The following is a 25483-nucleotide window of genomic DNA, read 5'->3' as shown; positions in this document are numbered from 1 at the left end:
GAATACCTTGAATTTAGGAAGCTTGCTTAAAGCAGAAAGTATTCCTCACCCCTACCCTCCACCATTATCTAGCTCTCTCTCCCTATTTCTTCATCACCCAGATGTCCACCTTTTAGCACTACTCTTAAGACAGAAGGTGGGAAGTACTTCTGAGTTGAGATCTGTTTTCTTTCTTCACTGTTCATTTTCACCAAGCAGCCCTCCCAAACCATTTTCACCTACTACTCTGATATGGACAACAGTCAGACGATAGATAGCTCAAGCTTCTTTCTAACCTTGGAAGTGGAGCTTGCAATTTCTGCTGGTTCCCACAAACTCTCAGGCATTTGACATAAGCCCACCTATCAAGCAATATCTCTTGACTGCCAAGCAAAGGGCGTGGGACTTTATCTGTTCCTCCAGGAATTTTATGAATTAACCACTTTCATCTTATCCTTGAGTGCCATACAAAGCTTTCCTCCCAGCTTCCTGTACACAACTTAGCAGTAGTGACTACTATGTGGTGTGGCAAAGAATGTATTTGGCTTTCTCTCCCCCATGCAGTGTGCTTCTGGAGAGCCAGAACAATGTACTTGCTTGCTCTAGCACACTGCCTGGTACTCACAGGAGATCAAAAAATGTTATGGAATGGATGAAAGATTTCAGATCTTTTTCTTTCAGATCTGTATCACTTCTCAGAGTCACAGTTTCTTCATCTCTAAAATAGAGGTGGTAGAAAAGGATAAAGGAAGAATTTGACTATAAGGTCAACAAAGGTTGTCCGGCCTCTCCAGACGTTCTTGTGCAATAAGACTCTTTCCACATCACTCATTATTAGAGAAATGCAAATCAAAACCACAATGAGGTACCATTTCATGCCAGTCAGAATGGCTGCTACCCAAAAGTCTACAAGCAATAAATGCTGGAGAGGGTGTGGAGAAAAGGGAACCCTCTTACACTGTTGGTGGGAATGCAAGCTAGTACAGCCGCTATGGAGAACAGTGTGGAGATTTCTTAAAAAACTGGAAATAGAAGTGCCATATGACCCAGCAATACCACTGCTGGGCATACACACTGAGGAAACCAGATCTGAGAGAGACATGTGTACCCCAATGTTCATCGCAGCACTGTTTATAATAGCCAGGACATGGAAGCAACCTAGATGCCCATCAGCAGACGAATGGATAAGGAAGCTGTGGTACATATACACCATGGAATATTACTGAGCCATTAAAAAGAATACATTTGAATCAGTTCTAATGAGGTGGATGAAACTGGAGCCTATTATACAGAGTGAAGTAAGCCAGAAAGAAAAACACCAATACAGTATACTAACACATATATATGGAATTTAGAAAGATGGTAATGATAACCCTATATGCAAGACAGAAAAAAGAGACACAGATGTATAGAACAGACTTTTGGATTCTGTGGGAGAAGGCGAGGGTGGGATGATCTAAGAGAATAGCTTTGAAACATGTATATTATCAATTGTGAAACAGATCGCCAGGCCAGGTTGGATGCATGAGACAAGTGCTCAGGGCTGGTGCACTGGGAAGACCCAGAGGGATCGGGTGGAGAGGGAGGTGGGAGGGGGGACTGGGATGGGGAATGCATGTAAATCCATGGCTAATTCATATCAATGTATAACAAAAACTACTGTAATGATGTAAAGTAATTAGCCTCCAACTAATAAAAATTAAAAAAAAAAAAATAAGTACAAAAAAAAAAAAAGACTCTTCCCATAAATCTCAAGCACTGTGACTTCAAAGAAGAAAGCAAGCAAAATAAATCAAGAAGAAAAGAGGGGGGTGGGGTGGTGGAAGAGATGCGAACAGCCTCCTCTGAACGATAAATGCATGAACCACAGGCTATGGAGGGAAGCAGAGGAGGGCGGACCGTACAAAGTATATTCCTCAAGTCATCCTCTACAGTCTCATCAACCTTTCAGTGGGTAGCGTGGCCGAGCGGTCTAAGGCGCTGGATTAAGGCTCCAGTCTCTTCGGGGGCGTGGGTTCAAATCCCACTGCTGCCAAGTGTTTGAACACTCTTACCTTTGCAAATAAAGGCTCCGAGCTACATTTAAATGGCCCTGAAAGCTATTCTCTTAAGATGAGGATTCTCTGGCCACCACTTCTATTTCACTCCACACTGGGGGAGTAGCCACGTGTTTTCTGCCTCTCGGGCTGGAGTCAGGGTGCTACACGTGCGTGTGTGCGACTCTATGCGCGCCTCCTCTTTCCTGTCTGGAGTCTCCTCCAGGCAGGAAACCCACTGGAGTGGGTTGCCTTGCCTTTCTCGAGGGGATCTTCCCAATCCAGGGATCAAACCTGCATCTCTTGCAGTCTCCTGCATTGGCAGGCAGGTTCTTTACCACGAGTGCCACCTGAGGAGTCAGGGTGAGCTATACACAAATAGGGGGCTAGAACCTGGGCAACAGTCCCAAAAGTGGGGAGCAGAACTCTGATTCAGAAGTGAGATGGAATAGCCTTTGAAATGGCTTAGGGAATTGGCATTCTGGCATAAATATATCTCCCTAAATCAAAAACACTATTGCCAAAAAAAAAAAAAAAAAGCATGAAGCCACCCCTATTCTGGAAGGGTTGATTGACTACCTTCCGCAACCGCAGAACTCTTTCCTAGAGAAGCTGTTACTGGCAGGATTCATGCCAGTAGGAATACAGGAAGGCATTTGTTCAATACCTTCACAAGCCTCTGGGCCCTCTTCCAACTGCCCTCCCACTACCTCACCTGTCTCCATCCACTACCTCACCCGTCTCCATCCAGGTGAGGTAGACTGGAGCTTGCCTATGTCCAAAAACAAGCTGCTGCTGATTTGGGCAGGACATGTTCTGAGTCAGAGGCTACCAACCTCTCAGCCTTGCAGGTACAGCCCCAGGCTATGCACACAGGCAGTGGGAGGGACTGTACTCCCTTGGGGGCAAACCAAATTTTTTTTGATAATTTTACTTGCATTCCTGAAATGACAGCCACCAAGTGGTAGGCCAGGGGAGGTCAGGTTGAGGGGAGATTGCCCTAACTGTATCTAATTGCTACTTGGTAAGCCTTTCTGTTTCCCACTTCTGAGAAAGCTTTGACCATAATGTACCTGACTCCTCATGTGTGTCCCCAGGCTGAGCCCTGAACAGTTTCCTCTGAGTCCACGCTGAGGAAGGAGCATTAACCCATCTTTCCTCTACAGCACCTCCAAGCACATTCATACCTTTCCTACCACTCCCATCTCTGCTGTCCTCTTGGGAGTCAATTTCTGTTTTCCTGAAAATCAGATAAGATTCCTTCAAATGATGATTTCCTGACCCCAATCATTATTAAGGCCAAAAGAACCCAGATACAATTTTTTTAAAAAGTGAAAGTGAAGTCGCTCAGTCGTGTCCGACTCTTCTCGACCCCGTGGACTGCAGCCTAGAGGCTCCTCCGTCCATGGGATTTTCCAGGCAAGAGTACTGGAGTGGGTGCCATTGCCTTCTCCACATTATAAATAAATAAATAAACAAAACCAAAAATAAAGCCAACCACCAACAAAAAGAAAGAGAAAAACACCCTCCCTTTTCGGAGGCCTCCAGCTAGAGCAAAATGAGCAGTGGCCTGAGAGTCACGAAAGCTGTGCTCCTCTCCTTACACTGGCTTTGCCACTCAACAGTTCTGTGACCCTGAGCTTAATTCCACGGGCCTCACTGACCTCCTCTGAAGTGGCTGGGAGCTGGCAGAGTTGGCAGAATGCACGAGAGAAGAACAATGAGCAACTTTAGAGTTGCTAAAACACGTTCATCCGTAAACCTCCCTGATGTGGGGCTCTGGGCTTGCTTATTAGAAAGCTGACACAGGGGTTCTCCATGGCTTTGCTGTCAACCGTACTATGCCGCAGGAATCTTTTGAAAACACAAATTTAGTTCTGTGCCTGTGCTCTCCACCACCACCCGCTCCCTGACCTAAACTGTATCAATGACTTTTCTTAAGTCTTAAAATAATGACCATAGTCCTTACCTCTGCCTACCAGGCCACGCGAAGGCGCCTCACCCCAAACCACTCTCCCTGTCTCCCTAACTCTCCTTAAACTCCCCCTTTCAGATCCCTGAACTCATCAGGGTTCCTCTCAACTCAAGATTTTAACATCTAGTTCCTGCATATGTTCCTTATTCCATTCACCCCTCCCCATTCTCCTTTCCTTAGGCCAGCCTGCCCAGAAGCCCCAGCCTAAGTGAACAGTCTCTGTTTCGCTTGCATCACACTCGTACTTTTCCTTTATGGTCTTTATCACTAATATATTAAATTAAATGTATTTCTCAGTTTTTGAAAAATTATTTGATTGTTTCATGAGGGTAGAAACCACATCTGTCTGGTTCCCTGAAGTAACCTCTGTTCCAAGCACAGAGCCTGGAATAATGCAAATGTTCAGCAAATGTTTGCTCAATAAATACTCTTTAAATACGGACTGAATGGAAAAATCCAAGAGTGAATGTCCTAAAAGAACCAGATTTCACCCTTAAAAATAGTATCAAAAGGCTGTCCTTGGCAAAATTTAACAGTCCGTTTTGATACTTTTTGGTGGGACCCTGTAGCCCCATATGGACATAAGATCAGAAAGATCAATAAAATAAAAGAAAAATGTTGATTCACCTCTACTTGAAGATTTTAAATCTTTGATTGTCACTCTGAACCTTCACCTTTAGTTAAAGAAACAACTCAAGAGTTTTGCTAACGGTGCTAGCTCTATTTTCTGCTTTCCCTGTATATCCATGGGATGCCATGTACTTTAATAAGTAGTTCAGCTTAACCCCACCAACACCATCTCACTGGACAGTAACATAACTTTTTCCCCTGTAAGATACACCTTCATATAATGCACACGGAAGATTCAGCAAAAAGTAATGAGGTCCTTGAAAATTAATTTTTAATCTGAAAGCTACTGTTGTTTAGTTGCTGAGTCATGTCCGACTCTTTGCGACTCTGTGGACAGCAGTGCTCCAGGCTTCCCTGTCCTTCGCTATCTCCCAGAGTTTGCTCAAACCCATGTCCGTTGACCCGGTGATGCCATCCAAACTTCTCATCCTCTGTTGCCCCCTTCTCCTCCTGCCCTCAATTTTTCCAGCATCAGGGTCTCTTCCAATGAGTCACTCTCTGCATCAGGTGAACAAAGTGTTAGTGCTTCAGCTTCAGTGTCATTCCTTCCAGTGAATATTCAGGGTTGATTTCTTTTAGAATTGATTGGTTTGTGTGGGTCACGACAAACTGTGGAAAATTCTTAAAGAAATGGGAATACCATACCACCTTACCTGCCACCTGAGAAACCCGTGTGCAGGTCAAGAAGCAACAGTTAGAACTGGACATGGAATAATGGACTGGTTCAAAATTTGGAAAGAAGTACAAGACTGTATACTGTCACCCTGCTTATTTAACTTAGATGCAGAGTACATCATGAGAAATGCCAGGCTGGATGAATCATAAGCTGGGATCAAGATTGCAGGGAGAAATATCAACAACCTCAGATATGTAGATAATACCCCTCTAATGGCAGAAAACAGAGGAACTAAAATGTCTCTTGATAAGGTGAAAGAGGAGAGTGAAAAAGCTAGCTTAAAACTCAACATTCAAAAAACTAAGATCATGGCATCTGGTCCCATCACTTCACGGAACGTAGATGAGGAAAAAGTAGAAGCAGTGACAGATTTTCTTTTCTTGGCCTCCAAAATCACTGTGGATGGTGACTTCAGCCGTGAAATTAAAAGACACTTGCTCCTTGGAAAGGAAAGCTGTGACAAACCTAGACAACATATTAAAAAGCAGAGTTATCACTTCACCAACAAATGTCGGTATAGTCAAAGCTATGGTTTTTCCAGGAGTCATGTACAGATGTGAGAGTTGGACCATAAAGATGCCCGAGCACCTGAAGAAATGATGCTTTCGAATTGATGTTTTCAAATTGTGGTGCTAGAGAAGACTCTTGAGAGTCCCCTGGACTGTAGGTTTTTGGACTGCAGTAGGATTTTAGACTGCAAGGAGATTAAATCAATCATCTCCAAGACCCTAATGGAAAAACTCATGGTAATATTTGGTCTGTCCACAAGGGGGCAGATTTCAACTGGTGGTCATAGCCCTTGAGAACAGAGTCACTTTGCCTGTTAATACCTATCTTGCGACCATCAACAGGTTTTCACTTCTTGTTTTAAATACTCCTCCCAGCATTCTCCCTACATGTGAGCACTGTTTCCTTGACTCACAGTCACAGATCGCTTATTATGAAACCTGGTCAAGTGAAGTTGATAAAGTCCTATTGGATTATACAGCTTCTTTTCTTTTGTTTTTCTCTTCCTCTGCAATCTCCCTTTTATGGACTTTTGTTCCTCATCTTATTAAGTCCATTATTTTACAGACTCTAACAGAATGGCCCTGCTAAGTGCAACCCTACAGTGTGACCTCAAAACACCATGTGGTTCAGAATTTGCCCAAGCAGCTCTGTACTTCAGCAGCTCTGCCTGGGGAGAGCTTGCTACAGAAGTCGGTGGCACTGTGGCACAATTTACAGTTGTGAGAGCCTCCTTTGTGCCTTTCTTTATGTCCAGTTGGGAGAACCTTTCAACGCTTCTGGAAAGCATTTGCAGGTCCATCCTGTGACCAAGGAGAGCTGCCAAAGAATATATTTCAGAAAGCCCGCTCTCAGGCTTTCTTAGAAGATGGCACATGCATAAGATACCTGACACTGCAAGAGCCCTCTGTTCAAGCTCCCAAAACCTCCATGCTCCTTATTCCCTTCGTCATCCAGAATCAGGGATTTCTTTTTCTTTTTTTAAATATTCTTTAATGTGGGCCATTTTTAAAGTTTTTATTGAATTTGTTATAATATTGCTTCTGTTTTATGTTTTGGGTTTGTGTTTTTTTTTGTTTTTTTTTTTTTTTTGGCCCCGAGGCATGTGGAATTTTGCTACCTGACCAGGGATTGGACTACCATCCCTTGCATTGGGGCCGCAAGGTCTTAACCAGGGACTGCCAGCGAAGTCCCCAGGGATTCCTTTTTGATTTAAAATAATTCACACAGGGAATTCCCTGGTGATCTGGCAATTAGGACCTTACTCTGTGGTTTAAAATAAATAAATAAAATAAAACAATTCACACACTTTATTAAACAAATACTTCTTGAGTATCTATTAGGTGCTAAGAACTGTTCCAGCCTCTGGAATAGGAGACTTTGGCAGTGAAAACAACAAATACAATGCCCCGTCTTCACGGAGCTTCCATTCTAGTGGCTGAGGAGGGAGAATTAAACAACAGCAGGAGCACCAGCAAAAGTTAGGTGCTGGTCCGTGCAAAGAATGTAGTTACAGTAGAGACAGAGGCGCGGAGAGCAAAGGGGGTGGGTGCTATTTCATACAGAGGTCGCTCTGATAACATCTGAGCAGAGATCTTAAAAGCAGGACTGAGCCATGCAGATATGAAGGAAATAAGATTCAAAGCAGAGAGAAGAGCATTTGCAAAGGCACTGGGGTGGGTATTTCTGAGAACTACTATAGGCTAATGTGGTTGGAACACAGCTGACAATAGGAGAGACAGTGGGAGATGAGGTCAAAAAAGTGAGAGGAGTATGAGAAATGGCTGAGTCGTGTAGAGATTTTTGAAGTCATGGCAAGGAGTTTTGATAAAATGTGGAATGAAACAGAGATGCATCAAAGAATTTTAAGCAGAGCAATGATCTGCTCTCTCTTAGGTTTTAATCCCCTTCATGGATCGCAGCTGTGTCATGGTGAGGGGGCTTGCATAACTTAATAAAGCTATGAACCATGCTCTGCAGGACCACCCAAGATGGACGGGTCATAGTGAAGAGTTTCGACAAATCATGGTCCACTGGAGGAGAAAATGGCAACCCACTCCAGTATTCTTGCCTGGAGATCTACATAAACAGTTTGAAAAGGCAAAAAGATATGACCCCAGAAGATGAGCCCCCCAGGTTGGAATGTGTCCAATATGGTACTGGGATGAGATGGTTAAATAGCATCACCAACTCAATGGATATGAATTTGAGCAAACTCCAGGAGATAGTGGAGGACAGAGGAGCCTGGCTTGCTGCAGTCCATGGGGTCACAAAGAGTTGACATGACATAGCAACTGAACAACAACAAAGGTTTTAATAGGATCGTTCTCTCTGTTAACACAAGTTTGTGTGCCTGACTCACCATGAGGTGAAACAAACTGAAATGTTGGAGTTTGGAGCAAGAGAAAAGTTTATTGCAGGGCCATGGAAGGAGACGAGGTGGCTCATACTCAAAATTGTCTAAGTTCCAGAAGTGTTTCAGGAAAGCATTTTTGGTTTTGACCACACAATGCAGTATATGGGATCTTAGTTCTCTGACCAGGGACTGAACCGTGACCCCTGAGTGGAAGCATGGAATCTTAACTACTGGACCATGAGGGAAGTTCCTAAACAAAGCATTTTTAAAAGCCAGGTGAGGGAAAGGGTCATAGGGTACGTGATCAGCTCATGCACATTTCTCTGATTGGCTGATGGTGAGGGAACCGGCATTGTCATAGGGGTAAACAGTATCAGTCCTTAGGCTCCAGGAGGCTGGGGTCTATGTGCTCATGGTCATCGATTAGTTAACATCTTCCATTTGGTTGGAGGGGGGGTGGTTTCATATCTGTGAAACAACTCTGAAAATACTATGCATCAAATACTGTTATCTAGGTACTCCTGAGAAGAGTTAAGGCAGAGAATATGAGAGAAGGCATGTTCTGGGAAGGCCCCATAGGGTCCTTCTTGTTTATATCTATACTGCATTGAGAGTATACACAAGGGCCAACCAGAGAGGCCTGCTGGTGGGCTATTGTAATAGCGCAGGGGGGAGGTGGTGGTGCCTTGGAGTACAGAGGTGGTGGAGGTGGTGAAAAATGTTTAGACTCTGGAAATATTCTAAAGGTACAGACAATATTGTTACAGGATTGAATATAGGTTACAAGAGAAAGCACTAAACAATGATTCCAAGATCATTTGTTTCACTGTTCTTCCAAATGTCTTAAAAGGTACTATAAGTTAAATACTCAGGAAAATAATTAAGAGTGAAGTAAAAATTACTTGTGATTTCTAGGTCTTGTTCATCAGGTGAGTCAGAGTGCATCTGACTGAAATAAGGGGATGTGAACACTGCATATCCAGCAGGTAGGGAGCGAGTAGGATGAAGGTCATGAACTGAGAGTCTAGCCCTTGTGTAGAGGATGAGAGTTACCACCCCTCCCACCCCATATCCCAGAGAAAAGATTGTACTCAGAACTAAACTTAAAGAGTGAAGAGGAAGTACCAGCTGGAAGAGGGTGATTCTGAGGCAGGTGGAATGGGATGCAGGATGCCTCGTTGCTAGGATACTGGGCGTGGTCTCTAGTTGTGGCCTGTAGAACAACTAGGTAGCATCTGTAACTCCCAGGCCAACCTTAATTACATTTGAAGATCTGTTATGAAATGACCATCCTCAAAGACTTTGGTTTAATTGGTTTGCGGTTGGACCCCCAGTGAATGATTAAACAGATTTACAGGTTGAGGCTAATTTGCAGGCATGTATGAGCACCCCTGTCAAGAAGTTCCTTCCCAGGGTGCTACTCTACCAGAAACTCCCACAAGCCTACTAACACACCCAAGGGCCCTGAAATGTTAGGTTTGAATGAGGGAGGGAGTCCAGGCTTTCTGGGACAAGACGCGTGGTCACACTTGTTGAGCTGTGGAGGCCCCAGTACCCAGTGTGGGCCACAGGCTTACCGCCTAGGAAAATTTCCACCTCTCTAAGTTCTGAAGGAACACTTTCTGTTTAATAACAAGAAACTACAAAAGAGAAGTGATGCTTGACGTTAGAAATAATGATTTTGTAGAAGAAATTTTATATGAAATATGCTTAATAACATCTGGCATTTATCCTCGTGATTTAAGAACACAAAGAGTATTTGTCTAAAGATATGTTTAAATCTGCAATAGTGGAGTATAAAATGGTGCTCCTTACTGTAATATTAGCTACATAGGGTGCTTGTTTAACGTGATGGTGTTTAACATCAACAAATCAGAGGCTTTATGGGAGGCAGACAAGGGAAAGACAGCTGACTAGGAAGGGAAAAAGAAAACAGGGCTCGTCCGGGATTTGAACCCGGGACCTCTCGCACCCTAAGCGAGAATCATACCCCTAGACCAACGAGCCACACAACTTACCCTTCTATTTCAAACTTTAGTACAGAAACTTTTAGCCACGTCTACAGTTGGTTGCAAAAACCTTCTTTTGCTAACTATGGACGTGGGTGACACCTAGTGGAAGAATAAATCACTGCACTCTCGTCCACATTACGGATTGCTATTCCACAGATCGTTTTTAAGAAAAAAAATTGCACAGCATGTTTTCGCTTCTGAGTGAGCTAAAGATGCTGCGGGAACGAAGGTAGGCAATTGCATTAGGGGCAGTCACAGGCCGAAGGGTGATCCTGTGATACTGGGGAGGAGATCTGTTTTCGGTCCGCTGCGGGCGGGAGACTGGGGCCCAAGTGGGAGGCTTCTTCAGGCTTCGGCACATTACTGACTGGTTCCTGGGTTCGGTCAGGCTGGGACTTTTCTGGCTCTCCCTTTTAAGCTATGGAACTCACCGCCTGGCGAGCTTCTGCGTCTCCTCTAGGAAGATCCAGGCGCTTTCTCGCCGCAGGACCCCAGACTCAGCATCTTAAGGACCGAAAGCTCTCGCGGTGTGGCGCCTTCCACGGAAAGCATCCCCAAGACCCGGGAGGGCCGACTCTCCCGGGCGACCAGACTGTGCCGGGCCCAGGCAGGCTCTCGGTACCCGTTAGAGCTAACAAAGGTTGTCCGGCCTCTCGAGGCGCTCTTGTGCAATAAGACTCTTCCCATAAATCTCAAGCACTGTGGCTTCAAAGGAGAAAGAAAGCAAATCGGATCAGGAAGAAAGCGGGGGGGGGGGGGGGGGGGGGGGTAGATACGAAGAGCCTCCCAAACCATAAATATGTGAATCACTGGGTGTGGAGGGACTGGGAGGAGAGAGGATCATATATAGTATGATCTCAGGTTCCTTCTGTCGGTAGCGTGGCCGAGCGGTCTAAGGCGCTGGATTAAGGCTCCAGTCTCTTCGGGGGCGTGGGTTCGAATCCCACCGCTGCCAGGTGGTTTTTGAAACCATGCAGATCAAATATCCTTGACTCGTTGATCCTGCCACTTTAATACAGTTTCTTGACTTGCCTCTCGCGTCCTACTGAGGTTCAGTGCTTGATAGACAAACTTGGACGTGCCCAGTTTGGTGCTTTGGAAAAGACCCTGTTGCTGGGCAAAATTCTAGGCAGGACGAGATGGTTGAATGGCATCACCGGCTAAACATTGGAATGCAAGCTCCGGGAGGCGATGAAGGCCAGAGAAACCCGGCGTGCTACTGTCCATGTGGTCCCGAACAGTCGGACACAACTGAGTGTCTGAACAACAATCATTCTAATTCCTCCGCTAGAGATGACCTTACTCTACGTGAGTGTTGCTTTTTGGTTTTTGTTTGTTTGCTTCTTTTTTAACAGGAGTGTGGAGTAGGAGGAAGAGGGAAAAAGACACCACAGTGTGTGATATTACATAAAAACTCTTTTAAAGGATAATGTATCACACACGCTTAAAATGGTGATTATGTTAATACACTTCAGACCCGCATTCCTTCAGAGGCGGGAAAAGCAGTTTGTGTTTAGCACTATTTGAAGTTGCCAAGCAGTTTTGTTACAGCCAAACGCTCTGGGAAGCAAACTCACTCAGAAGGACAGCCTGGATCGTGGAGTGCAGTTTATTACATGCGGGTCCCAGGAAGAGTTTCCTCCTTAGCCAAGGACCCCTACCGACTTGGTGAAGACCTTTTATACAAAGAGTACGTGCCCAAGCCTACATGCCCAAATTCTCTAAAGTCCACTCTGGACAATATTAGTAAGAGATGCAATCAGGTTACAGCCATAAATTTACATTCTAAAGCTATCTGGACATACAGTTTATTCTACATCAGTTAACATTATTAAGATTACATAGTGGAACAGATCACCAGCCCAGGTTGGATGCGTGAGACAAGTGCTCGGGGCTGGTGCACTGGGAAGACCCAGAGGGATGGGGTGGGGAGGGAGGTAGGAGGGGGATCGGGATGGGGAACACATGTAACTCCACGGCTGATTCATGTCAATGCATGGTAAAAACCACTACAATAATGTAAAGTAATTAGCCTCCAACTAATAAAAATAAATGGAAAAAAGAATAAAACTCTTAAGAAGAAGAAGAAGAAGAAGAAAAAGACTACATCGTGGACATTGCGTTCCTTCTGGCTCCGGGAGGTCTAGGTACGGGGTCTGCCTAGTCTGGTTTTTATCCGCCAGGAGGCCTGCTTGGCTGTTGGTATTTCATCTCTATGGCTCCCCAGGTATGCAGTCCAAAGTCTGCCGAGAGTGTAAGGTGGAGTTCCTGTTCTTTTTAAAAATGGAATCAGTCCAGTCAGGGCAACCTGCTCCTTTCCTTCTTCAGTTTCCCATACACTATTTTATTTACTGAACGGGATCCCTGGCGCTAGGCCGGGAAAGGGAACGTGTGACCGTTTCCATTTTCACAGCAGATGCACTGCGAGGTCTAGAGACTTAGGCTCTCGGAGCTGCCGCGTCAGCCTGCCAGCCAGGAGAGTGGGGAATCGCATCATCAGACAGAATTCAAAAACAACTCGTAGTTCTCCGTAATTTTACCATTTCTCATCCCTAAGTGTCCTCTGCCGCAACTTTTCAAAGCAGAGTAGAGAGAACAAAATGCGATAGCACATATATTTTAAATAAATTAGCGGAAGCAAACAAAGGTGGGCTCGTCCGGGATTTGAACCCGGGACCTCTCGCACCCTAAGCGAGAATCATACCCCTAGACCAACGAGCCACGGTAAGATAGCCCTTTAATTCCGCCTCAAGGCTCACGCACGTCACTAGGCCACGTCACGAGGCGTTTCTAAGAAACACGAGTTTGAGTGCCTTCTACCGGCAGAAATGCGTGTCTGTTTCTCCAGCGAGCGCGTGCCTGACGCAGCGGAGGATTTATCAGCTGTGATCGTGGGTACAGACCAGGAGAGCAGCGGGGGAGCTACGTCCACTTGGCCTGAAAGTCTTTTGACGCGCTGCCGAAGACAGGGGAGCTCTGCCGGGACAGCCGCACTGGTTCCCTCGACCTGTAGCCACTGCTTCAATGCTTAGGAGGCGGGGAAAAAAACGACCAACAGGCCCCAGCGAGATTTGAACTCGCGACCCCTGGTTTACAAGACCAGTGCTCTAACCCCTGAGCTATGGAGCCCTCACTTGTATGCTGCCTCTTTATCTTCCCTCTTATAGGTGTTTTCAGTAAGTTACTGTGTTAAATGGGATTTTGATCCAAGCAAAAACTAAGGTATGCTGCAAAATTGAAATCTTTCTGTGTCCTGTCACCCAACCCAAAAGACTCTGCTTTGAGCAGTCACCGCTAGACTGTCTTCTAGTCCCTTACCTTTATAATCGGCTGAGACATTGCCTTCTATGCCTCTGCTGCCCAGAAAGGATGCATATGCCAGAACTCCAGATAGCTGGGCACTCGAGAGACCCACCTGAGAATAAAAAGGCGCACATAGAGGGTATCCGACAGGCAGGGAGGTTATGGTGCCCTACCTTTCCTTATATGGCGGTGAAATCCACAGAGAAGGTGGGAAGAGGTTTACCCCGCGGTTTTTTGTCTTTTCTGAATCCCAGAGCCCCTAACTCTTGCTTGTATGTTGGAACTATTGTCTCTCAACGGTCCAGGGTTAGGAGAAAGCAGGGAAAAGAGGTGCTAGAGAGGAAGATTTTAATCTTTCCTTAAAGACATATGGATTTGCATGTATCTTTGGTATGAATAATACAATTTTTTAAAAAGGATTTTGTTTTCACTTTTTTAGAGATCCTGTTTTTGTAAGCTAGTAAATAGGAACTAAAAATTTATTTAACTACAAAAAATCTTGTACTTATATTTTACTTCAACTATAGCCATAGACTAGAACATTGCAGGGGGCGGGGGAGAAGACTGACTCATGCAAGCCCAAGAAGCGAACCACTTTTATTAAGTAAGGTTTAGATTCTCTGACCATAGGCCTGCTCGTGTACTCACTAATTTTTAATGTCATTTGCCCAAGATCATTAAGTCTGCAAGAAATCTGAAAGTTACTGTACTCTTTAAATTCCATACCTAAATACTTAACAGACATCTCCTAAAAATAAGAACTAAGAATAAAAGCAAAACTTCAGTACCATATCAGATCTAATTAACAACATTTATAATAAGTCTGTAATTTGATAGTCCATATTTTCAAATTTCCCCAACTGGCTCCCTCCAATTTGTTTTTTAAAACTAGATTCAAACAATGTTTCTGGCTGCTTTTAGTTTTAATGTTCCTTTATTCTCTTTCCATTTGAAAATTCCCCTCCTTTCAGCCTTTCTTTTTTCATAACAGCTCTCTTACAAGTCTCACATTCTGCAAGTCGCTCCAGCCGTGTCCAGCTGTTCAATCCCGTGGACTGTAGCCTGCCAAGCTCCTCTGTCCATGGGATTCTCCAGGCAAGAATACTGGAGTGGGTTCAATACTCCAACTGGATTCAGCCTATATATTTTTGTCAGGAGCACTACCTCACAGATTTTTAATACTCTAAGGAACCAAATAATTTTCCGGAACAGATTGTCTAGGCTGTAGACAAAATAAATTTCTAAGTGCCCAAGCAGAAAAACGAGGTCAAATAAGATTATTTTATCTATTTGCATGAAAATGCATTGTGTGCCATTCAAGGAGCTTTTTTTTTCCTCCCACAAAAGAGACCTCCTTGATCTCCTTGGTTGAAGACCCTGCATTTTCAGGTTCACTGATCCTAAAGTACCTTAAAATGTCAAGAATTTATATAGAAAAGTAGGCACAATTAAGAGCATCCAATCAATTATTCATCTTAGCAGCATCCAAGTACATCTATGGATAGACAGGCTGGTTTCTAAGGTACATAGATTATTTATCTAGAATATCAAGGAACAAGGCTTTGCAAAATTTTAGCAAAAAAAAAAAAAGTTGTACTAGCCTCAACTTATGCTTTCTTAAATTTATTTTCTTTAGTTTCCCTAGGTCTCTGGCCCTTGGGAAATTGAGGCTACACTCACTCTGGCGTATCAGTTACTACTCATGTTACCACCTAATGGTGGTGTGTATGTGGGTATTCATTCTTCTAGATTTATATTGTATGTTTTACAGAAAATATCTTCTTACACTCAACTGCATGCTTGTTACAAGCAGGGATAATAACCTTATTTATTTTCTGCACAGATTTATTTGGTGGATGTGGGGTGGGTTGTAATATACCTTGAACAACCAAAAGAAGATTCTATTCCTCAGTTTCACAGTGCTTCTTGGTCCGTGTTCTCCATTACCTAATCCTAAGTGCCTAAATCCATTATAATTACACTTGTGTGCTCATCGAGAAGCTGCCCTCTGAGTACTTGGATACTCTGGAACTGGAGTCAGAAGCTGGGCAAGGTAGTAGAGAAATCAAAGAAGAAAATCAAGTGTGCTTCAGATTTTATCTTCTTAAACCCAAAGCAGGCCTGCCAAGTCTCTTCAGTTGTGTTCGACTCTTTGCAACCCTATGGACTGTATCCCACCCAGCTCCTCTGTCCATGGGATTCTCACTGGAACGGGTTGCCATGCCTTCCTCCAGGGGATCTTTCCAAAACCCAAAGTAGCCAGACTATTACAATATTTTGTAGTGATTGAGTTGGGGGTGGGGGGTGGAGGAGAAGGAGGTTATTGCTACCTCCTTGAATAGAAACAAAGATGAATAGAAACAAAGAAAAAGGAATGCCTCATAAATTTCTTCTTTCCCTTAGGCTGACCATGTTCAGGGTTACATTTCTTTTCACCTGAAGCTTGCAGAGGCAATCAACCTGGTGAGATTGTTCCCTTTTCTCCTACCTCTTCCATAAACTTCAGTAAACATTATAAAGACAAATACAAATTTAAAATAAGAGGTTTAATTCTTCCTATTGAAAATAAGGGGAAAGATTTCCTTTCCCTTCTCTCCTTTTTCTTTAGAAGTTCTTTTATTTAAAAGTTAGTTATTTTAGAAAAGTTGTAAGTGTAAATACATCACAGTATTTTGTATTACTCTGATGGTCAATGTACTAAACACATGAAACCATGAAAAAGCTACTAAATATTTAACTAGGGACTCAATAAATCCTGAAAAGACTGATACATCCATCAAAAGGAACATATTATTTACCAGTGTTTAATTATTAGTAAGATTTTTGTGGGCTTTCCTGGTGGCTCAGATGGTAAAGGATCTGCCTGCAGTGCAGGAGACCAGGGTTTGATCTCCTGGAGAAGAGAATGGCTACCCACTCCAGTATTCTTGCTTGGAGAATTCTATGGACAGAGGAGCTTGGTGGGCTACTGTCCATAGGGTCATAAAGAACTTTTAGTGAGATTTTTAGAGCACATGCAGATGGGAGCCAAGCCAGTAATTGGATGGCTCTCTACTGGAGCTAGGGTGAGAGACTTACATTGCAATGTAGTGTGCAAGTCTGGTGGGAACTTTAAAATGCCCTAAATAGAGAAGAGAACAGTTGAAGCATAGGTTGGAAATACAGTACTTGTAACAATTCTCTAACTTTGGGGGAACTTATTAGGATTCCAATTCATGGGCCTGAGATTCCTAATAAGTTACCAGGAGATGCTGATGCTGCTGGTTCTTAGACTATACCTTGAGCATCAAGGCCTTAAAGTAAATCTTCCATTTGTGTATAAATTTTCATCATTTAGGCTATTGACAAGGTATGGATAGCAGGAAATCCAAGGGTAAATTCTCCTGTATTGTTGCAGAATGTTAGAGCCTAAAATACTAGTTAATACTAGCCTAAAATACTAAAATACTCTCAACACTGAAACCTGAAGGAATAGTTATGTGCCAGACAAACATCACACTTATGTCTATCAGGCATCTTTCCAAAGGGCTTCAGATACTGGTCAGTCAAGTATTTGGCAAGGCTGGCATTCCACTAGGAAAGCTAAGACTTCTGACTTCAGGTCTCTGTCAGTCTAACAGATGATCCACTTCTACGAGGAACAGATCAAAATACTTCTCTCACAGAAGAATCCAGTGAGTTTAAGGCAAACAATGAGTGCTCCAGCGATAACAGGTGACTGAATAGGGGAGGCCATGCACATAAAGGAAATTCAGAATGGCATGTGAAACTGTGGTACTTTGTCCTGATAAGAAAATGCTTTGAAGCTCGTCAATTTGTGGAGCCTGAATCTGCAGTCCTTTAGAATCAAAGGGACCTCTGCTATATTGATCAAGTTCTTTCTTGTTAACTAGTTCCTTTCACTGCCCTGACCTAGAACTAAAAAACAAATAAATAATCAAGGGTTCAGGTCACTTCCATCTTATGAGAATCTCTGTACTTTTTTTGGAATCCATATTTTTAAAAAGAAGTAAAAACATTTACAGAAGCTGTGGTTTATTTAAATGTTTACCGAATTAGCACTGAGACCTAAATATGATCTCACTTAATCTTCTAATCAAAAGCCTCAATATGAGATTTCCCAGGACCAATCCACAGACTCTGAGTTTCTCACCTGGTTCACTATTAGACAAAACAGTTCGATAAATATGTTCAACACTTATTCTCTCTTCCTCCCGTCCATCCCTACATCCTTTCAAGTAGTAAAGAACCCCAGGCCTTTTCTGTCTTTCAAACTGATGCTTCCTTGTCTTATGCACGAGGTTTATTGCACACGATTTCTAGGTTCTCTCCAATTTGAGGTGAGCATCAGTCTTCCCACTGCTTGTGCCCTGTTGCAAAGAAGGGTGTACTACTGAAGGCAATAAGGTCACACACACTTTTTGCTGAGGGTCCTCAAAAAGCGTGGAAACACAAACAAGTTTCCTGAAAGTTGTCCACTTCAGCCAAAAGGGGCTGGAGACAGGTCCTTGAGCTCTTCCATCTCCAGTGATGTGGGGCATGGAAGCCACACCTTTGCCGATTCCGCTAGATTCGCTGGCCTTTGCTTCTCACCATCTCCGAGAGACGGCCACGCTCGTGACTCCAGGACCTTCTGGAGAGAAAGAGGACTCGGTGGGAACCCACGAGTTGACACCCAGTTCCACCCTGGGAGCTCAGATTGCCTGTCAACTGGGAGCAGAGAGAGGGAACGAGAGAGCGAAAAAGAGCGATCAGGAAGCGTCTAACCTGGTGTGGGAGAGGGATGAGATGAGGTGGGGGGTGGAGGGGATTTGACCCAGAGGGCACCCGGATTGGCGGCAGTAGGGAGCTGATGGGGAGTGCGAGGAGAGCCCGCCTCTGGCCTTGAACTCTTCCTGAAGTGGCCCCAGCTTTTCCCATCTCCTGCTTCCCGGTCTTGGTTCTACGTTCATCCGGGGCTCCCTGAGCCCTATTTCCAATCAGCCTTTTTAGAAGTTCTTTTGCGTTCCTCGCTCCCCACCCCACCCCGCTTCCTGGCATCGAAGATGGGAACCAGCAAGACCTTCGTCCCAAGAAAATACGGAGAAGAACAATTTTGCCTCTGTCGATGGACATGAGTTTGAGTAAACTCCGGGAGTTGGTGATGGACAGGGAGGCCTGGCGTGCTGTGATTCACGGGGTCGCAGAGTCGGACACGACTGAGCGACTGAACTGAAGCAAGCCTGACCCTGACCCCGACCCCTCAGGCCGCCGGGAAAGGACCTCGGAGAGCTCTTGGGCTAGGGCAGGCAAGGGCAGGGTGTGGTTTTTTGGAATGATGGAGGCGGGGAGTAAGAGGAAGTTAGGAAACTTTAATTAGACTCTAGGAGAGTTTCTGCATCCAGAGACCCAGAAATGGCCAATCAGAAGCAGCAATGAACAAGGTGACTTGTAATCCAGGGCTTACCGCGGAGCACAGATCCTTGACAGGTACGCGATTCCCCTTGGGTGCTGAAGATCCCTGGCTGGGAGCACTTCTAAAACTTTTCCTTCCCCTCTACGCCATTCGAAAGAAACGATCTGAAGCTTAGTGGCTCCGAAACCCCCATGGAAACCCGGACACACCCCTCCCCGCTGTGGGAAAGTTCCTGGATGTAACCTCCCTCTGGGAGTCACCCTGGTCCCTCTGAAAGGGAAATTGTTCAGAGGCTGCCGCAGTGCGCGTGTGCGTGGGTCTACCCCAGAGTGCTACTTTCAGGAAAAGTAGACCAATCTCTCTCTCTCACCGAACCTGCAGGGAATGCGACCAAGGATTTTCCTGTCTATCGGCGACAGGCTTGCCAGGTCTGTCAACGGAAGCGAACCTCTTGCTTGATCTGATCTCCGACCTCATTCTCTCTGTGACTTTCACAGCCATAGACCAACGACCCAACAGAGGAGATTTTCTTAGTCTTCTGAAATCACTTGCGATAAGTCGCCAGTGAGATTTCCCCCCTCCTTTCTGCGTGGAATTGCCTCGGTTAAAGAAAAGGTCTTTCAAGGAAATTCGCGCTAATAATCATTGACCACTTTCTAGTTCACTTCTCAGGCCTGTGAGAATACAATGATTTCTCCTCTCTCCGAGTTTGCTCGGGTCCTTAGGGATAAATGAAAACACTGAAGGAAATTCCACTATCTCAAGAAAATTCAAAATTATGAGCACGTGTACTGTAGTAAACAGCTCAGGGATGAGATTTCCCGTTAACATGCGGTAGTGTGGCCGAGCGGTCTAAGGCGCTGGATTTAGGCTCCAGTCTCTTCGGAGGCGTGGGTTCGAATCCCACCACTGCCAACGGTGTGTTTTAGTATAGCTCTAAATCGGAATTAGTATAACTCAAGCTAAATTCGTGAAAACCTTTGGCAAGAATTTCCAGGCAACATTTCAATCCTGCTGTTAAATACTTATTTCAAATCAGGTTAGCCGGTTTCTTCTCAACATCTCCTGCTCAAACTAGTTGTTTGCACCTCATCTTTGCTTGTATCTAAGCTTTTGTATTCTCACAACAGGGAGTTCTTTCTGTCCTCATAAAATATACGCTCACACTGAATCATTCTCATGACCTGACTTAGGCACCATCTGATAGGAAAGACTTCCTAGATAGTGCCCCATAGCCCCCATCAGCCCTGGTTTGGGAGCCAACACTGGTTTAGGAGCTGCAGCTCTGTGCTCAGGAAATAACCCTCACAGACTTGATTTGGTTTTAATCATGTTACTCTTGTAACTGAAGATGATGAATGCATGCATCCATGCAGAAAGCCATTTCCTTCCAGGCTTCCAGCTCTCTCAGGCATTATTGCCTTAGGGTTAGGGCAGGGCAGGTAAATGGTTCTTTTGAATTTGACTTTGCAGGTGGGTTTTTTATTCCAAAACTCTTGAAAGCTGATTTTTGGCTGACTGGGTGTCAAGCCCAGTGGAGTGTTCTGTGAATGTTGGATTAACCACTGCTTTGCCCCTTCTAAGTGAATTCACTTACCTTGGAGACTATCCTGGTCTCTGAATCACCCAGTTGCAATGCCTGTTTAGCACCTAACTCGGTGTGGGGAAGAGGAAGGGATAGACTCAGGGTCTATTTAGCGGTGCCCTATCAGCATGGTTGTCCCATTGCCCTTCTCAGCCCTTTCAGCCCCTGTTATCCCACAGGCTGTGCAGCTCTCTCAGAGAGGTACAGTGTTTCCCTGCAGTGCCTTGAGGAATGAAAGGTACAGAGCAGAGAACGAGGACTCTCCACAGGAACCAAGGTCTTGGGATTTTTTGTGACACATTGATTCTGCCTTCCTTTTTATGTCATTCTCTCTCCTCAATCAAAATTATCTTCTCTGTCCTCACAGGTCATCTGTTTCACTTTGATGACTCCTCCAGATCAGTTCCTTTCCTTTTATCCACTTCTCACTAAAAAAATTCTTAAGACGCCTATGTTCTTCACACACAACACAAACACACACACAAAATGATCATATTTTTGTGCTTTATGAAGAGGGGAAAAAAATCCTCTAAAATCTTCAGTTTACAGTTTACTCTTGGTGTTGCATATTCTATGGGTTTTGACAAAATGTACAATGATAATATATACACCATCATTAAAGTATCATAGAGAATAATTTCACAGGCCTAAAAATCCTCAGTGCTTCCCCAGTGCATTCCTCCCTCCCCTATAACCTCTGACAACCACTGACCCTTTTATCATCTCCATAGTTTTGCATTTTCCAGAATGTTGAGTATTTGTCATTGTTGTTGTTTAGTCACTGAGCAGTGTCGGACTGTTTGTGATCCCCATGGACTGTAGCCCACCAGGCTCCTCCATCCATGGGATTCTCCAGGCATGAATACTGGAGTGGGTTGCCATTTCTTTCTCCAGTTGAATATTTGGAATTTTACAGTATGTAGCCTTTTCAAATTGGCTTCTTTCACTTATACACATTTAAAGTTCTACCATACCATTTCATGGTTTGATATCTCATTTCTTCCTGCTGCTGAATAATATTCCATTGTATGGATGTACCACAGTTTTATTTATTTACCTATTGAAGGACATCTTTACTGTTTCCCAGTTTTGAAAATTATACATATATAAAGCTGCTATAAACATTCATGGGCAGGTTTTTGTGTGGACATCAGTTTTCAACTCATTTGAGTAAGTACCAAGGAATGTGATTCCTGGATTGTATGGAAAGAGTATATTTAATTTTGTAAGAAACTGTCAAAAGTCTTCCACTGCAACACAGTGTATTTTTAAACATTTGTAAGGTTAAAGCTTTGGTTTTTTTAAAAATGTCATTTATATATGTAGCATATTTTGAAAAAAGAAACACTTAAAATATACAGAACACAATTTACTCACAGATAAACATCTTTTGCCGTATTTCCTTTGTTCCAAAAATGAATGATAAATTTCTAGGAGTAGGAAAAGAATACTTGATGAAACACGATGTCTGTTGTGTTTTTTTAAAACACAGTGTCTTTTTAAGATTCCTGATTTATAACACCCAATTGTACTACTCCAGAAAGTAGTGACAATTTTACGAGAAAGTCTTTGTCACTGTATCCTGGCCAGTACTAAACAGTAAACACTGTAATTTGGTGGTGAAACAAAATCCCCTAGTTTGAATTAGTATTTCTTTCTTATTATTGAGAGAACATTCCCACATGCATATTTTGCTTTTTGCATTGCTTATTCTCTACATTGTTTGTTCACATTCTTTTGAAGGACAGATATTTCTACAGTATTTCTCTTTGAACTCTGAATTGCTTAGTATAAATTATTCATGGTAAGGGAAAATTGTAGGGCTGGGGAAGGGGTTGAGGGATATTACCCAATATTCAGTTAAGACTAGCTGGTCTTCAAGATTAGGAGAAGCCATTCAAATTAAAAGGGGTACCGTTATTTCATGCTACTGCTGCTAAGTCGCTTCACTCGTGCCCGACTCTGTGCGACCCCATGGACAGCAGCCCACCAGGCTCCTCTGTCCACTGAATCCTCTAGGCAAGAATACTGGAGTGGATTGCCATTTCCTTCTCCAACCGTTATTTCATATCTCCTCAGTAAACCGAATCACCTATAACTCATGATCACCGAGAGGACACATAACATTAAGTGTTATGGTCGGCAAAAAGTTGTTCTTTTGTTGCCTGAAAATTGAATTAAATATTGCACAGTTATTGATTTAGGAGATAAAATCTAGTGGAATAGGAGACTGCAACGAAAGGGTAAACATCTTCTCTCGGCGGAATCGAACCAGCGACCCAAGGATGACGGAAGCTTAATCACCGCTGCAGTCCTCCGCTCTGCCAGTTGAGCTACCAAAGGGTGCGCCTAACGCGACAAAGCGTCGATGACTGAGCGTACAGTAACTGAGCCGTACAGTACTGGGCCAGTGAGTGGCCTAGCTTCTTTGTATTTGAAGTTCGGGCTTAAACCGGAGGTCAAGAAGTCTCCAGAGAGTTGACTCTAGGGTAAACTGAATCCTGGAGTAGCCTGGGGCAGAAGGACACAGAGGCTGAGTCCGAGGAAGTAAAAGAGCAGAAGCCGCCCGGATTGGGGTGTATCTGCATAGCTTCTGGACTGCGCTGTCCCAGAGTAATCGGCAAAACAGTTCTTGCTCCAGAAGCAAAGGAAACACTGGGGAGTCAGGCAGGTAGCAAGTGGGAAAATGCGCAAATCCACGCTCCAGCGGCAGCCGGAGGACCACGGTAATCTGTTGGCCGAGGTTGATTTATTCTTGACCTTAAACGCAGTTGTGTGAAGCCCGCCTATCCTATAATCTTTCCTCTCAAATCTTCAGCAGATAATTTCCCCTGAACCTTCAGGCACGGCATCTTTCCTCTCAAATCTTCAGCAGATAATTTCCCCTGAACCTTCAGGCACGGCTTTTTTCTTTCAAGGGTCAGTGTAACAAAGAAAAGCGCAGGAAGCACCACTCCCGTTAGTGACGGTACTCTCTCCAGGCCCCAGCGAGATTTGAACTCGCGACCCCTGGTTTACAAGACCAGTGCTCTAACCCCTGAGCTATGGAGCCAACGCGCAGCGTAAACGTCCCCGTCGACTTCCCTAAGTTTTGATACCTGCAGCTAAATGACATATTTACAGATATTTTAAAATTAAAAGGAATTTCTTTTGCAGGAAGCGCTTCTTAATATACGAAGAAGAAATACGTCCGTGACTAGGCCCAAACGGAAATGTGAGTCCCTGGGAGAGCACTGGAAGCGCCCACAGCGCGTGCTCCTCAGGCTCGGGCCTGACAAGTCACCGAACTTGGGCAACCGCAGGGCCAGCCAGCGCAGCCCTGAGGTAAACTGGGGTAGGTGCGCATGCGAGACTCGGCACCACGTCCTTGCCTCCTATCTGCTTGGATCCTTGTAAAAGTAACTGCTACAGCTCTCGTAGACTTTATTAGGGTTCGTTCTTGTTTTAAGAAAGGCGGGCTTCTCGAAGCCCAGAGCGTGCCCGAGGTGAAGATATTCAGGGGTCCAGGCCGTCCCCACCACCCGATCTTTCAGTGGAACCAGGTTCGGTCTTAGTCATCCTGGGTCTGAGATTCCTCCAGGTTTCCTGAAGCAGAAATAGACTAGAAGAGTAGTAGCCTTTCCCTCGGTCCTTGAACACTCTCTGCCAACAGCTCGGAGTCTGAGCGGCAGCTGCTTCTCTCTCGGTCTCAGAGCTCTTCTAAATACCCAACCCGAAGTCTAGAATCAACAGAAAGTGGCGTTGCAGAGAAGGGTTAGGAAGGGGCCGGTCCCCTTCTTTTCTCTCGCATCTTAGCCCGCCCAGCAATCTGGCGCGGATACTGAGTCCCGCGTTCGTTGTTTATCAGGTTTGTGCCCTGAGCCAGGAATATGCTCGGTGCGTGGTGATCCGTGTGACCAAGGCAGACAAGCTAGAGCCCAAGAGCTTCGTTCCCCAAGCAGAAGAGACTGCGGAGTAAGGGCAACGCTCTCGCTTCCCATTCCACCCACCACCTTCTGGGTGCTGGAGAAGCGGGCGAGGGTAGGCTTCGAAAGGAGAAGGTATTGGAAACGGTCGGCTCTTCCCGACGTTTGCCACCTTCCGCGCGCCCTTGAAGAGTGCCTTAAATCTAGATCTATAGTACAAGGTGCATTAAAATAAGCTGAAAGAAAACAGCAAGAGCATGATACAGGGTGTGACATAGTGGGCAGGCTGGGGCAGTGGTTCTAGGATTTGACCTCCGCAGGGGCGTGGTATCGAGTTCCTCAGCTTTAGACCCTGGGCGGGAAGGCTTTCGATGAAATCAATGTGTTTTTTTTGTCTTTACCTGTCCTGTAACTTCAGGCCACCGGCAGGGATGTTTGTTCTAACTCTGTAAGAACTCAGACCCTCGCAAGAGGGTCCACAGGTGGACTAGCAGCTCAGCCTGTGTTCCTTACTGAACATTTCTGCCTCTGGAACGCTGTGGCTCAGGTTTCCCTGAATCCGCACGTTGATGCTCCTGAAGTCTGGAGAAAATCGCTGGGCTTAGGAGAGAAATCAAAAATGGTCTTCATACAGTGCGATGCAGGGAACAGAATAAATGAATATTCCTAAATAAGATAGCGAATCACGGAGGTTGGCTCGTTGGTCTAGTGGTATGATTCTCGCTTTGGGTGCGAGAGGTCCCGGGTTCAAATCCCGGACGAGCCCCAGGATATCCTGTTTTTTGTTTTTTTTTTTCTTTTCCCCATCTTTAAAGCTAAATGAAGCCAACACCACCAAGCCTAGATCCACTTAGGCGAAGTCCCTTTCAACCTTGACCTGATTCAAGGACTTCGTTGTAGAGACAGAGGCACCTCGTCCCGCTATGTAGATATTTTGTCAGGAATATCTTGCTAAGGCAGAGCTGTCGGCACTTCGAGCTGGAACGAAAACTAGCGCGCTTCTCATTCAGCATTCACACGGAATAGAGGGGTACCCGGAGGTGTGCTGGGGCTGCAACGCCTGACAGAACTCTCTTCCTGAGGCCCTAGTCTGTCTTCCTCAGAGTCGCAAGTGCTGTACGCGG

General features: G+C 44.7%; 8 non-coding genes across 8 annotated transcripts; 4 read left to right on the top strand and 4 right to left on the bottom strand.

Moving 5' to 3' along the window:
- Window positions 1–1932: 1932 nt before the first annotated feature.
- On the top strand, window positions 1933–2014 carry TRNAL-AAG (transfer RNA leucine (anticodon AAG)). Its single transcript has one exon. It is a non-coding gene; the product is annotated as a tRNA-Leu (tRNA).
- An 8080-nt stretch (window positions 2015–10094) lies between these two features.
- Window positions 10095–10166, bottom strand: TRNAP-AGG (transfer RNA proline (anticodon AGG)). Its single transcript has one exon. It is a non-coding gene; the product is annotated as a tRNA-Pro (tRNA).
- An 878-nt stretch (window positions 10167–11044) lies between these two features.
- TRNAL-AAG (transfer RNA leucine (anticodon AAG)) lies at window positions 11045–11126 on the top strand. The gene has a single exon. It is a non-coding gene; the product is annotated as a tRNA-Leu (tRNA).
- A 1694-nt stretch (window positions 11127–12820) lies between these two features.
- Window positions 12821–12892, bottom strand: TRNAP-AGG (transfer RNA proline (anticodon AGG)). The gene has a single exon. It is a non-coding gene; the product is annotated as a tRNA-Pro (tRNA).
- A 335-nt stretch (window positions 12893–13227) lies between these two features.
- On the bottom strand, window positions 13228–13300 carry TRNAT-UGU (transfer RNA threonine (anticodon UGU)). The gene has a single exon. It is a non-coding gene; the product is annotated as a tRNA-Thr (tRNA).
- A 6402-nt stretch (window positions 13301–19702) lies between these two features.
- On the top strand, window positions 19703–19784 carry TRNAL-UAG (transfer RNA leucine (anticodon UAG)). The gene has a single exon. It is a non-coding gene; the product is annotated as a tRNA-Leu (tRNA).
- Window positions 19785–23433: 3649 nt separating this feature from the next.
- Window positions 23434–23506, bottom strand: TRNAT-UGU (transfer RNA threonine (anticodon UGU)). The gene has a single exon. It is a non-coding gene; the product is annotated as a tRNA-Thr (tRNA).
- A 1547-nt stretch (window positions 23507–25053) lies between these two features.
- Window positions 25054–25125, top strand: TRNAP-UGG (transfer RNA proline (anticodon UGG)). Its single transcript has one exon. It is a non-coding gene; the product is annotated as a tRNA-Pro (tRNA).
- Window positions 25126–25483: the final 358 nt, after the last annotated feature.

Source organism: Odocoileus virginianus, chromosome 6 (assembly GCF_023699985.2).
Source record: "Odocoileus virginianus isolate 20LAN1187 ecotype Illinois chromosome 6, Ovbor_1.2, whole genome shotgun sequence".
Classification (NCBI taxonomy): domain Eukaryota; kingdom Metazoa; phylum Chordata; class Mammalia; order Artiodactyla; family Cervidae; genus Odocoileus; species Odocoileus virginianus.
The sequence above is the reverse complement of the archived record's forward strand: the minus strand, read 5'-3'. Positions and strand labels throughout refer to the sequence as shown.